Source organism: Zonotrichia leucophrys, chromosome 1A, assembly GCF_028769735.1.
Source record: "Zonotrichia leucophrys gambelii isolate GWCS_2022_RI chromosome 1A, RI_Zleu_2.0, whole genome shotgun sequence".
NCBI classification, from domain to species: domain Eukaryota; kingdom Metazoa; phylum Chordata; class Aves; order Passeriformes; family Passerellidae; genus Zonotrichia; species Zonotrichia leucophrys.
The window spans coordinates 27552195-27561537 of NC_088170.1; the positions used below are offsets into that span (position 1 = coordinate 27552195).

At 41.8% G+C, this 9343-nt stretch overlaps 1 long non-coding RNA gene across 1 annotated transcript in view; it reads right to left on the reverse strand.

Moving 5' to 3' along the window:
* The window catches only part of LOC135442315 (uncharacterized), a 114215-nt gene extending 106032 nt beyond the window's left edge, over nt 1–8183 (reverse strand). Inside the window, exon 1 of the long non-coding RNA XR_010438658.1 lies at nt 8075–8183. This is a non-coding gene — a long non-coding RNA (uncharacterized LOC135442315). The remainder of the gene's footprint in view (nt 1–8074) is intronic.
* Between the last annotated feature and the right edge of the window lie 1160 nt (nt 8184–9343).

Below are 9343 nucleotides of genomic sequence, written 5' to 3' on the forward strand. Positions count from 1 at the left end.
TTGTCTGTACCCCATGGTTGGATGTGTGGTTTCTTTGGCTTTACAGTCCACAGCTGCATTTTCAAAATCTTCTCTAATTCCAACCACAACTACAGCTGGTTTTTGGTCAGGTTTACTGTCCTAGTTAATTGAACTTCTTGTGTGCTTAGAAGCTAATTAAGTACTTAATGGCCTGACTGGCAGAATGCTACATTGTGATGATCAGGTTTTACTTCTCACTGGCCTTTTTTCAGGGAATCCAATGTAACTTATGTGTCTGCTCCCTCTGTTCCATGGAAGTAGGAAACGAAAATCTTTTGCTCTTTGATCATTTGAGGAAAACAGTTTTGTAGATAATATGTAGCAGAGGTCTATACTAACAAGGCTATTCGTTTCCTATTATTTTCAATGTGTTGTATAAACCTTGCCCATCACATCTGAACAATTATTTTGGTAATGAGGTGGTAAACATTATTATACTTCTGCAGGCAGCAACTCAATGCCACTTACCTGACCTCAGGTCACACAGGGCCACACAGGCTGCAGCAGGGATAAGAGTCTTGGTCCTGACACAGCTCAAACCTCAAGAATATCTGGGCCCTCTCACTCAGCTGTAAAGCATCAGTGAGGAGTTTCTAGAGATTTCACCAAGCTGCTTGCACAGTATCTTGGGGCTGGTCACAGTACAAACTGGTCACCACCACTCAGTGGTGTGGTACATGCCACCACATGTTTCCACCTGTAAATGAAACCAGAGTTTTGAAAACCAACCACTGTCTCCCACAAGAAACACATCCCAGTAAGGATTGTGCCATGGTTAAGCAGGGTGTGCCATGTACAAGCCATACACACAGTCCATTGCTCACTCAAGATGGATTAAGTTGAGAAGCCTCTATGATTCCTGGATCTAGAGCATTGCAAAGCTAGATTGATGAATTATCTCTCCTTCACTTTCAGCTGTCAAGCTTCATCTTTATTTTTTCACTGCAGAGTATTATTTCCTTATGCTTAAATTGTTTTTCCATGTTCCCTTCTCTTAGTGCAGCAGTAGCTCCACTTTGTGGAAGATGAGGAAAGCAGAGGTGTGTTAGCTGTGGGGCTGGGCACAGCTTCTGAACCTGGCAGGTGTATAAAACACATGGTCTTCAGAATCAGCCAGTAACCATTAGGGAGGACTAATACTCACTCATCTCAGCAGTCACTCAAATCAACAACTTGCTGTATTTCTTCCTTCTACCCAGTAGTAAATAGACAAAAACTGTATAACACAGCATGCAAAAAACTGAAGATAAATTTATTTGCTGTATATCTACATATGCAGTCATGGAAACTGCCTGACCACAGATTTATCTTTCATAAGGAAAGTGGAATATTTTTCAATCTGCTCAGGATGCTGCTGAGTAGTTTAAGAGAAATTAATGGATTACAACTCCCAGGAAATTCTCCAGTTCTACAGTTCATGCTGGAGCTGACCTGACATGGATTCAAGTGTCCAGGGACTACAGCTATGAGTGTTTTTAAAGGTATTAAATAATTAATAAGAATACTTCAATTATATTTACAAACTGTTTTTAAAATCTGTTTTACATACAAAGGAAGAGGATTGGATTTCTGACAGGGCTACCTATTGATGCAATGAACTAAAATGACCTGTCCAGGAAGGCAATTTGCAATAGACTTCCTGTAGAAAATGCTGGTACTTCTGGATCATTTTCTAGTGAGGGTGAGGATTTAGCTTGAGACATCTGACTATAGGTATCCACATACATCTGTAAGTGTAGCTGCTGCTTAATTCCAAGTACACACAGCAAAAAGCTGATCAATTAAACAATTCCATGCACAAGGCAGCAGGTTTGTGCATTAGGGAGCAGCATAATTCTCTAAATGAGCTCCAGTGCCTACACTGACATTCAGGCATTCCCGGAGACCTCTAAGTGGGCACCTCAGCTTAATGCCAGTTTCAAAAAAAATCTCTCCAAAGCACTCAGAGCTGCCCTCTGACAGGCTGGCCCTGCACAGGACAAAGCATTTCTCTGGCACTTAGCTCTGGACTGACTGTGCAGGGCTTTAGGAACCCTCTCAGTGTTGGCCCCATTCTGCACTTCAGCACAGCATGCTCTCTTAATTTCAAGTTCATCTCATGTCAGACTCTGGCAAGAGCTGTAAAGCCTTGCTAAGTGCTGGTCACATCAATCAGATCAAAACCACATCTTAGTTACAGAAAGAGAGAGGAGATGGATTATCCTTTTAGAAGGTGAGGGCTTTATCTCAGCTTTGGATTTGAGAGCCAATGCTTTTAATGCTTTGTAGGTTGTACTCAAACCCAGCACAAAAAAGTGAAAACAGACAAGATTATTTGAAATGTTCATGCACAACTCTGTTGTCTCAGTTTCATTTCAGGAAGATTTTCTGAAGAGAAAGCCTCAGATTTCTGTGAGGAACAGAAGATAGGTGAGTTCTGAATTATCTTCACAAGGCATTTGAAAACCTTCAGGAAGGCAAATAGTAAAAAAAAAAAAAAAAAAAAAACAAGTAAAAAGATTTTTGATATGGAAAGTGCCTGGAAGGGTACTTCAACTTGTGCTGCACATGGAGATCTGAAGCCCACAAGGGATGGACACCAGGCAGCAGTGCCACAGGCAGCTCTGTCCACTCAGGCCAATACATGCAGGGACAGCACTCAAAATTAATGGTGGTCCAAAGAATGAGGCTGGATACCTCACTCAAAATCTTGGGAGAGCTCTTGCAGGACAGTGCCAGCAGCCCTGAAGCTTCCTTGGGCTGCAGGACAGCAGGGGCACTGCTGGAAACAGGAACCCACACAGGGCTCTGCTTGGGACTGCCTGCTCAAGGAGTCAGAGCTGGGAGGAAAAGTGTTCTAGAAGGTTCTGTTTACTTTGAACAAACTCAAGGAGCAAACACAGCCAGTAAGTGGCTCTGGCATGTCCCAGACCAAGGACACCACATCCTCAAGCACATCGAGAAGCAAGCAGACATCTGGAGCATGAGCAAGAGCCCTGGTTTCAGTACTGCTGCCAAACAGCCCATTCTAATGCTGGCAGTCTCAATCTTTAAATTCCCACCAGCTCTCCCCACAGACCATTCATCTGGGGGGTTTCCCATGCAGACCTCTTTGGGAAAATTATCTTTCTATCCAGATTTTAGTGTAATGTCAGGGAAGCAGACCATGTAAACAGTCTGTGTTCCTGAATGTAAGGAATGCAGAGAGGAATGGGGATGAAGGACTAGAATGTAATTCCTGTAAACAAAACCATCAGCTTCTTTTAATTTAAAACACATACCTATCTTCCCACTGCTTTGTGCATATATGCATAGAAGCTCGGTAAATCCATGAGAAATTTCAGAGGCACTGGTCTAGCATCCAAAAAACATTGCTTTAAGCTTTACTGAAGGAAATTATATTTATGAGAATCTAAAGCCTGTGCTGTTATGAGGCTTTGCTGTTATATGACAGTAATCCCAAAGCTGAGGGTTGGAGGCCAAATGCATTTTAAAAATTCACTGATATTGCAATATAGTTAAAATGCATCTTATCTATTTGATACTTACTTTTTTAAATCTTTCCCTCCCTGCTCCCCTTATTTTTTTTTTTTCTTTGTCATCAAACTCAAGAATTCTGCAAAGGAAACCCAGAGGAATAACTGCAAATACAGAATTTGAGCGAGACTTTGCATATGTAAATAAAGTGACGGAGCAGAACATGACGGCAGTGATTCTGAGCGTTATGAAACAAACTTTAGGATGACGATTTCACGAGCTAGGGCCCTAAAATGCTCGCCATTATTTGCCGTGCAGTGTGGAGATGGCACCAGGAGATGTCAGCCACGGACCGCGAGCGAGGGCTGAGAGGGAGCAGCAGGGACGGTGCCCGAGGAAACCAAACCCACAGAAATAAACACCCGTGTGAAAGGCACTGCAGGGGCACAGGGGTCACTGCCAGTATCCTGCCATTGCTCATGCTTAAGGAAAATGAAAATTTGGGGGAAAAAGAAAGCAGAGTTTCTGCTGTTGTTGTATCTCAAAATGAAAAGTAAAAAAAAGTTTCTCATCTACTAATAGTAGCTATTTTAATACTTAAAAAGAACCAGTCTCCCCACTGAGACCTGAATGTTTACTATACCCATGCATGCTCACACAAGCCCACCCACACCTCTGCGATCAAGCCTGCTATCTGCCTGGTATGTGCTACAGCAATGTCTTGGAGCTGGAGTTTGTGTGCTAGGTATTAAAAGCTCCATAGTGACTGAAAAGGTTTTAATGCAATACATTAGAGTCCAAGAAACATGGAGCAAACCGTGTTTGAGTGCTGCGGTTTTTATGTCAGCAGATTCCCATCAAGGTGCCCAAGAGAAGATATTGATTACTAAGAAGACAACTAAGTTCAGTCTATTGTAGACCTACAATTTATGATTACAGTGTTTATCTACTCTTTGGCTTTTGCCCTTGCTACAAAAGATCACAACTCCAATAGATTTTTATGACTCGTTTTCTATTTCCTTATACCCATCCATAATCTTTCCTGAGTACTGGGGTGGAAAATGGAGCAGTAACAACACTCTGGTGTCAACTTTCAATTACCAGATGGAAATTCACGTTGTTTTTTTTTTAATTTTACATTATAACTGGTCCTGGAGAAACAGCAGGTTTAGCCCCCTATGAGATGGACTTTCTTCACTTCTAGCTGGTAATTCACAAATGCTTCAAGTTCACATAAAACCAAGGAACAGAACAGTTGGGATTTCAAATAAAGAGCCTCTGTCCTTTTATGTTCCTCACCACATACACAAAAAAAAAAAATAGTTGCTGCCCCAGCCATCAGCAAAAAGTGGGGTGTGGGGGAGTCAATTTTTGGTTCACCTGCTCTTTATAAATATAGATCTGAAGACCTCTACCTGCAGCAGTAATTTGCAGTAAAAAAGGACTGTGTTTAAAATGTTCACAGCCTTCACAGTTCACAGGTACTGTTTAGCAATGAGTTATGAAAATTATTTATAAATACATACTAATTCAATTATCCTGGAAATTACTGTTCACGTAAAGGTCAAGAACAGATTCAGCTCCAAAACTGCAATTTCAATAATGTTTTAGTTTCCTGTAATGACTTCAGCACTGACTCTCCATACCTCAGAGAAGTTGATTACAATTACAATTATTAGGATATTTTCCTATTATTTGGTTTACTTCAACAGTGTAAAATCAAGATAAACCACATGTAACTTGAGCCTGATTCAGTACACATCCCTATCTACCCCCACTCCAAACCAGCCTGGAATTACTTAAAACCTCTACACCACCTACTGACCTGCAGTACTGGAATTTGTAATGGAGTTCATAAACTAATACTGCAGGTCAAGGGAAGAATGCTGAAAATGGGAGACAATAAACAGATCAGTCAAGAGACATGACTTCAACCAAACTCTGGCTCCTGTGGAACTTGGAAGCTGGGAGAGCAGCACTTTGTGTCCTTGCACACCTTCAGATTCTGCCTCTAAAGACTAGGTGGAACTGTTCAACTTCATTTTATGAAATATACTCTGAGAAATCAGGGTACATTAAAATGCTCTGTATAGGAGGAAAAACAGACAATTAGTTTTTATTCCCCTTTGAATTAAACTGGCATGTGAGTCATCCTCTGGGCAAAACAAGGCAATCCCACCTCTTCCTTCTGAGGGAAACTCGCGAGTGCCTCAATTAAAAAGGAGTCTGCAATCTTTAAATGAAGGCTCCTTTAGGTTTGGGAGTTTTGGTGGTTGTTTTTGTCTCACTATTTTTTCCCATTTTTCATAGCTCTAATAGTTCTGTGTATTGCATGTAAAAGTGAGAGTAGCTCTTATGATTGCAAAAATACAGGTGAGATACACAAATTATTGTCAACTGCAGCTCCAAGAGACACTGCAACATATGTTAAATCCATAAAAGTAAGTTTCCAACACCTAGTGCTGCCACCTATGAGATTTCATCCAAGAGGTTTTGGCCTCTTCTGGCCTTGTGAAATGACCTGCACCCCAGCCAAAGAAGTCTTTTGTTCCCATTTCAGAAGAACACAAATAGAAACCTTCCCTACAAATAGAGCTGGACATGGACACCTCGACCTCAGCAGGTGCCTTGGTCTCCTCCCATTTCAAGGCAGGAAAAGCCTTTACACCCAGTACACAGCTCCCAGGCACCTCACCTCGTACCACAGGCAGTCACAAGGCTCTTCCATTGGCTCCCTTTTCCCTCACTTTGAGACAGGGCTCTTCACCAACTCCATTTAGGTGTGTCCCCTTTGGCCTGAGCTGGAGAGGAAGCAAGCTTGGGATCACAGAGCCAGGCAGCGGCTTGGCATCAAGTTTTCTTCCCTTTCTTTGCCTTGGCCTCTGCTTTTGACTCCCTAGAAAGCTCTCAGCTGGCTCATTTTCTCTCTTTTGAAAAACTGCATTGATGAACTGGCTCCTGATTTCATTCCTTGGCCGCCTGCTTCCCACACTACAGTTCTCTGATCTCAGACTCACTGTGAATTTATGAGCGTGTGCTGCCCAGCAGTATTTCTGTGAATTCTGAATTTCTGTCTCCAGCAGGGCTCAGAGTCCCAGCAGCCCCATCCCCATCCCTGGACAGGCAAGGTCTGTGAGGAGCAGCTGCTCTAGGAAACAGCTGCCTGGAACATCTTGGCTGAGAAATCTAGATATCTTTAACAAGTAACCAGGCTGCTGAAAACAGAAATGCTGGTTCAAAATGAAATTTCCCTCACCTGTTCACATAATCTACCAGAATATACATAATTAGCAATAAACTGGTTAAGATCCTGCTTTCTCAGCACCAAGGCAGAAAGCAAGGCAAATAGTTATCAGAAAGACACTATCATTAATTCAGGGTGATCAGGGTTTCAACCAGAGTTTTGAGTGATTTAAGCAGATTGGTCAAGTGAGTTTCTCACTCCCACTCCTTAGCACAACATCCAGCTTGGTCCCTCCTGAGGGCTGACATCCTCCTCTAGTCATCATGCTGCTCAAGCAGATTTCATGGACAACTTAATACCAGTGGTTTCCCAAATAGAAGCCACAAATCACATGCCCCTGGTCTTCAGAAAGCTGGTTAGCTCTGTCAAGCTGACTCCACTCATTTCACTTAGAAAAGGAAACAACAAATGAGAAAAAAATCTACCAAAGAGAAAAAATGGATTGCACAGTTCTATCTGTATTATATTAACAGAAAATGAAAGAAAACCTTACAGAGAGATGAGCTAGAAACACAAGTGTTTTACGAGTGTAGTTTTTCCATGTAGCTTCCCCTAATTGCTACAGAAGTTGTTACGCAATCCTGAACAGATCTTCTCCTTAACATGGTTACATTTGTGAAGAAACTTGGGAATTAGGTTTTGCTCCTGTAAAATGCACTGGCTGTAGTGAGACTGCCCCCCTCCTGGCTTTCTGGCCTACAGCTCTCAGAGGAGGACTGCAGGGTGACAAGGGAAAGTACAGGGAGGCTAATTAATCTCGTGCTGCAGCTGGTTTTAATTAGTAATTTAGGAATATATTTAAAAAACAGAGTCTAGAATAGCCATCCAAAGTACAGGCATGTTTTCCAAAATATCCAGCTCTCCAGTAACACCAAAACCCTTTAAATCACAGTCTTAGCAATGACTTAGCAAATCAGTCTTAGCACCAAATCCACCTCTCCCCTTCTAAGAAATAATTACTTCAAATCCTTTCCCTACCATTTCATCCCAATTGAAAGGGGAAGGAATGAGAAGTGTTTACTGTATCTAGATAGCAAAAACATTACTTCTCTTGAACATGAGTTAGAAAACACAGTAAAATTCCCAAGCTGAGTTTTTGTGGGAAAACTTACACTAGCAGATCTATCCCACTTAGAGAAAAAAAAAAAAAAAAAAAAGTCCCTCTTAAATAAAATCAAAATCCTTCTTCACCAGACCAGAAACAAAAATGTAAGCTCTGTTTCCTTCAACACACCTGGCACTATGAGTAACACAATGGCATTTCTTTCCTTTTAAAGGATTTTTCCAAAGGATTACATGCTGCCCAGGTGTTCAGGGTTTGGGGTTTTTTTACAGTGAGCACAGAAATCATACCTGCTTAGCTCATTCTCTGCTCCTCTTTAGTTTCTTATTCTTACCTTGCTGTGAGTGAAAGGAATGGGTTATTACTGCTAGTAACAGTGGTCTCTAGAGCTCACAGTGCTCTGTCCTTACTACTCACTGTTTAATTATTCCTTTCCTTTAGTGAAGAAAGTCCCACCACAGCCACTCTGCTATCTCATAGTGTACTTTTAAATTCTTCCTGTTTTTTGCAGAGCTTGCAAACTCCCCTATTTTTGCAGCTTCACTGAACCAACCTTGCTATCAGCCAGTACCAGAGACTCACCCACACAGCAACTCAAGGACAGGCCCAGCAGAGCTCAGAGCTCTTCCACAGAATTTGCTACTGCTTCTGCTGAGCCATTTTCAATGCTTGTGGATACTTCCTTATTTTTGTGTATCACCGAGACAAGCTGTAAAACTACATGTGCTAAACACACATTCAAAATATATCTGAAAATATATAGTAAATTTTAAGCCTTTTTTGTCACATTTCCCAAGGATCATATAGGCTTGGTAACAGCATACAGATTTTTTTATCAACTGAAAACAGATTTTTTTTATCAACTGAAAACTGACAAAAGCAGTAGCTTTTAAACCTTATCTGCCTGAAAAGGAAGAACCCCCCAGCTCTCACCTTTCACAGCCCACAGTCTGGATGCCTTTCCAAGTTGACTGGATGCCTTTCTGGTTGACTGCTATTATTTTGCTGAGTGCTGGGACAGCCTGTCTGCTGGCAAGAGGACTCCAGCCACTCTCCTCTCATATTTGACTTACTGTAGCCATTTTGCTTTAGAGCCTGTTTGCAATGTCCTGTTCTTTTACAGTCTGACCTTTCTTCTGTCCCCTTCTAATTCCCCTGCACCCCAAAGCTATTGCTCTTTATTGCACTAAAGAAATAAAAGGAAAAATAGAATCAGTATGAATGAATGAGGACTTATTTTTAAACACCATTTTCCACAGGTTCAACGGAGCCCAGCTAACGTGGTAAGTACTGCCATGTCAACACTGCAACCAAAGAACCGTCACTTCCCCTCCCAAGCCAAATATCATCATCTCATACAAATATCCTCCCTGCAGGCATACTCCCCAGCCACAAGCCCTACCTGCCATCCAGCCTGACCTTTGTTCCCGTCTCTCACTGACACACCCAAAATTCTTGCTGTGACACACAACCAAAAAATACTGTAGCAGACCTACAATGAAGTCAAACCCCACAGAAGTATAGTTAGTGGAAGGAGAAAAGACTAACACAGCCAGCTG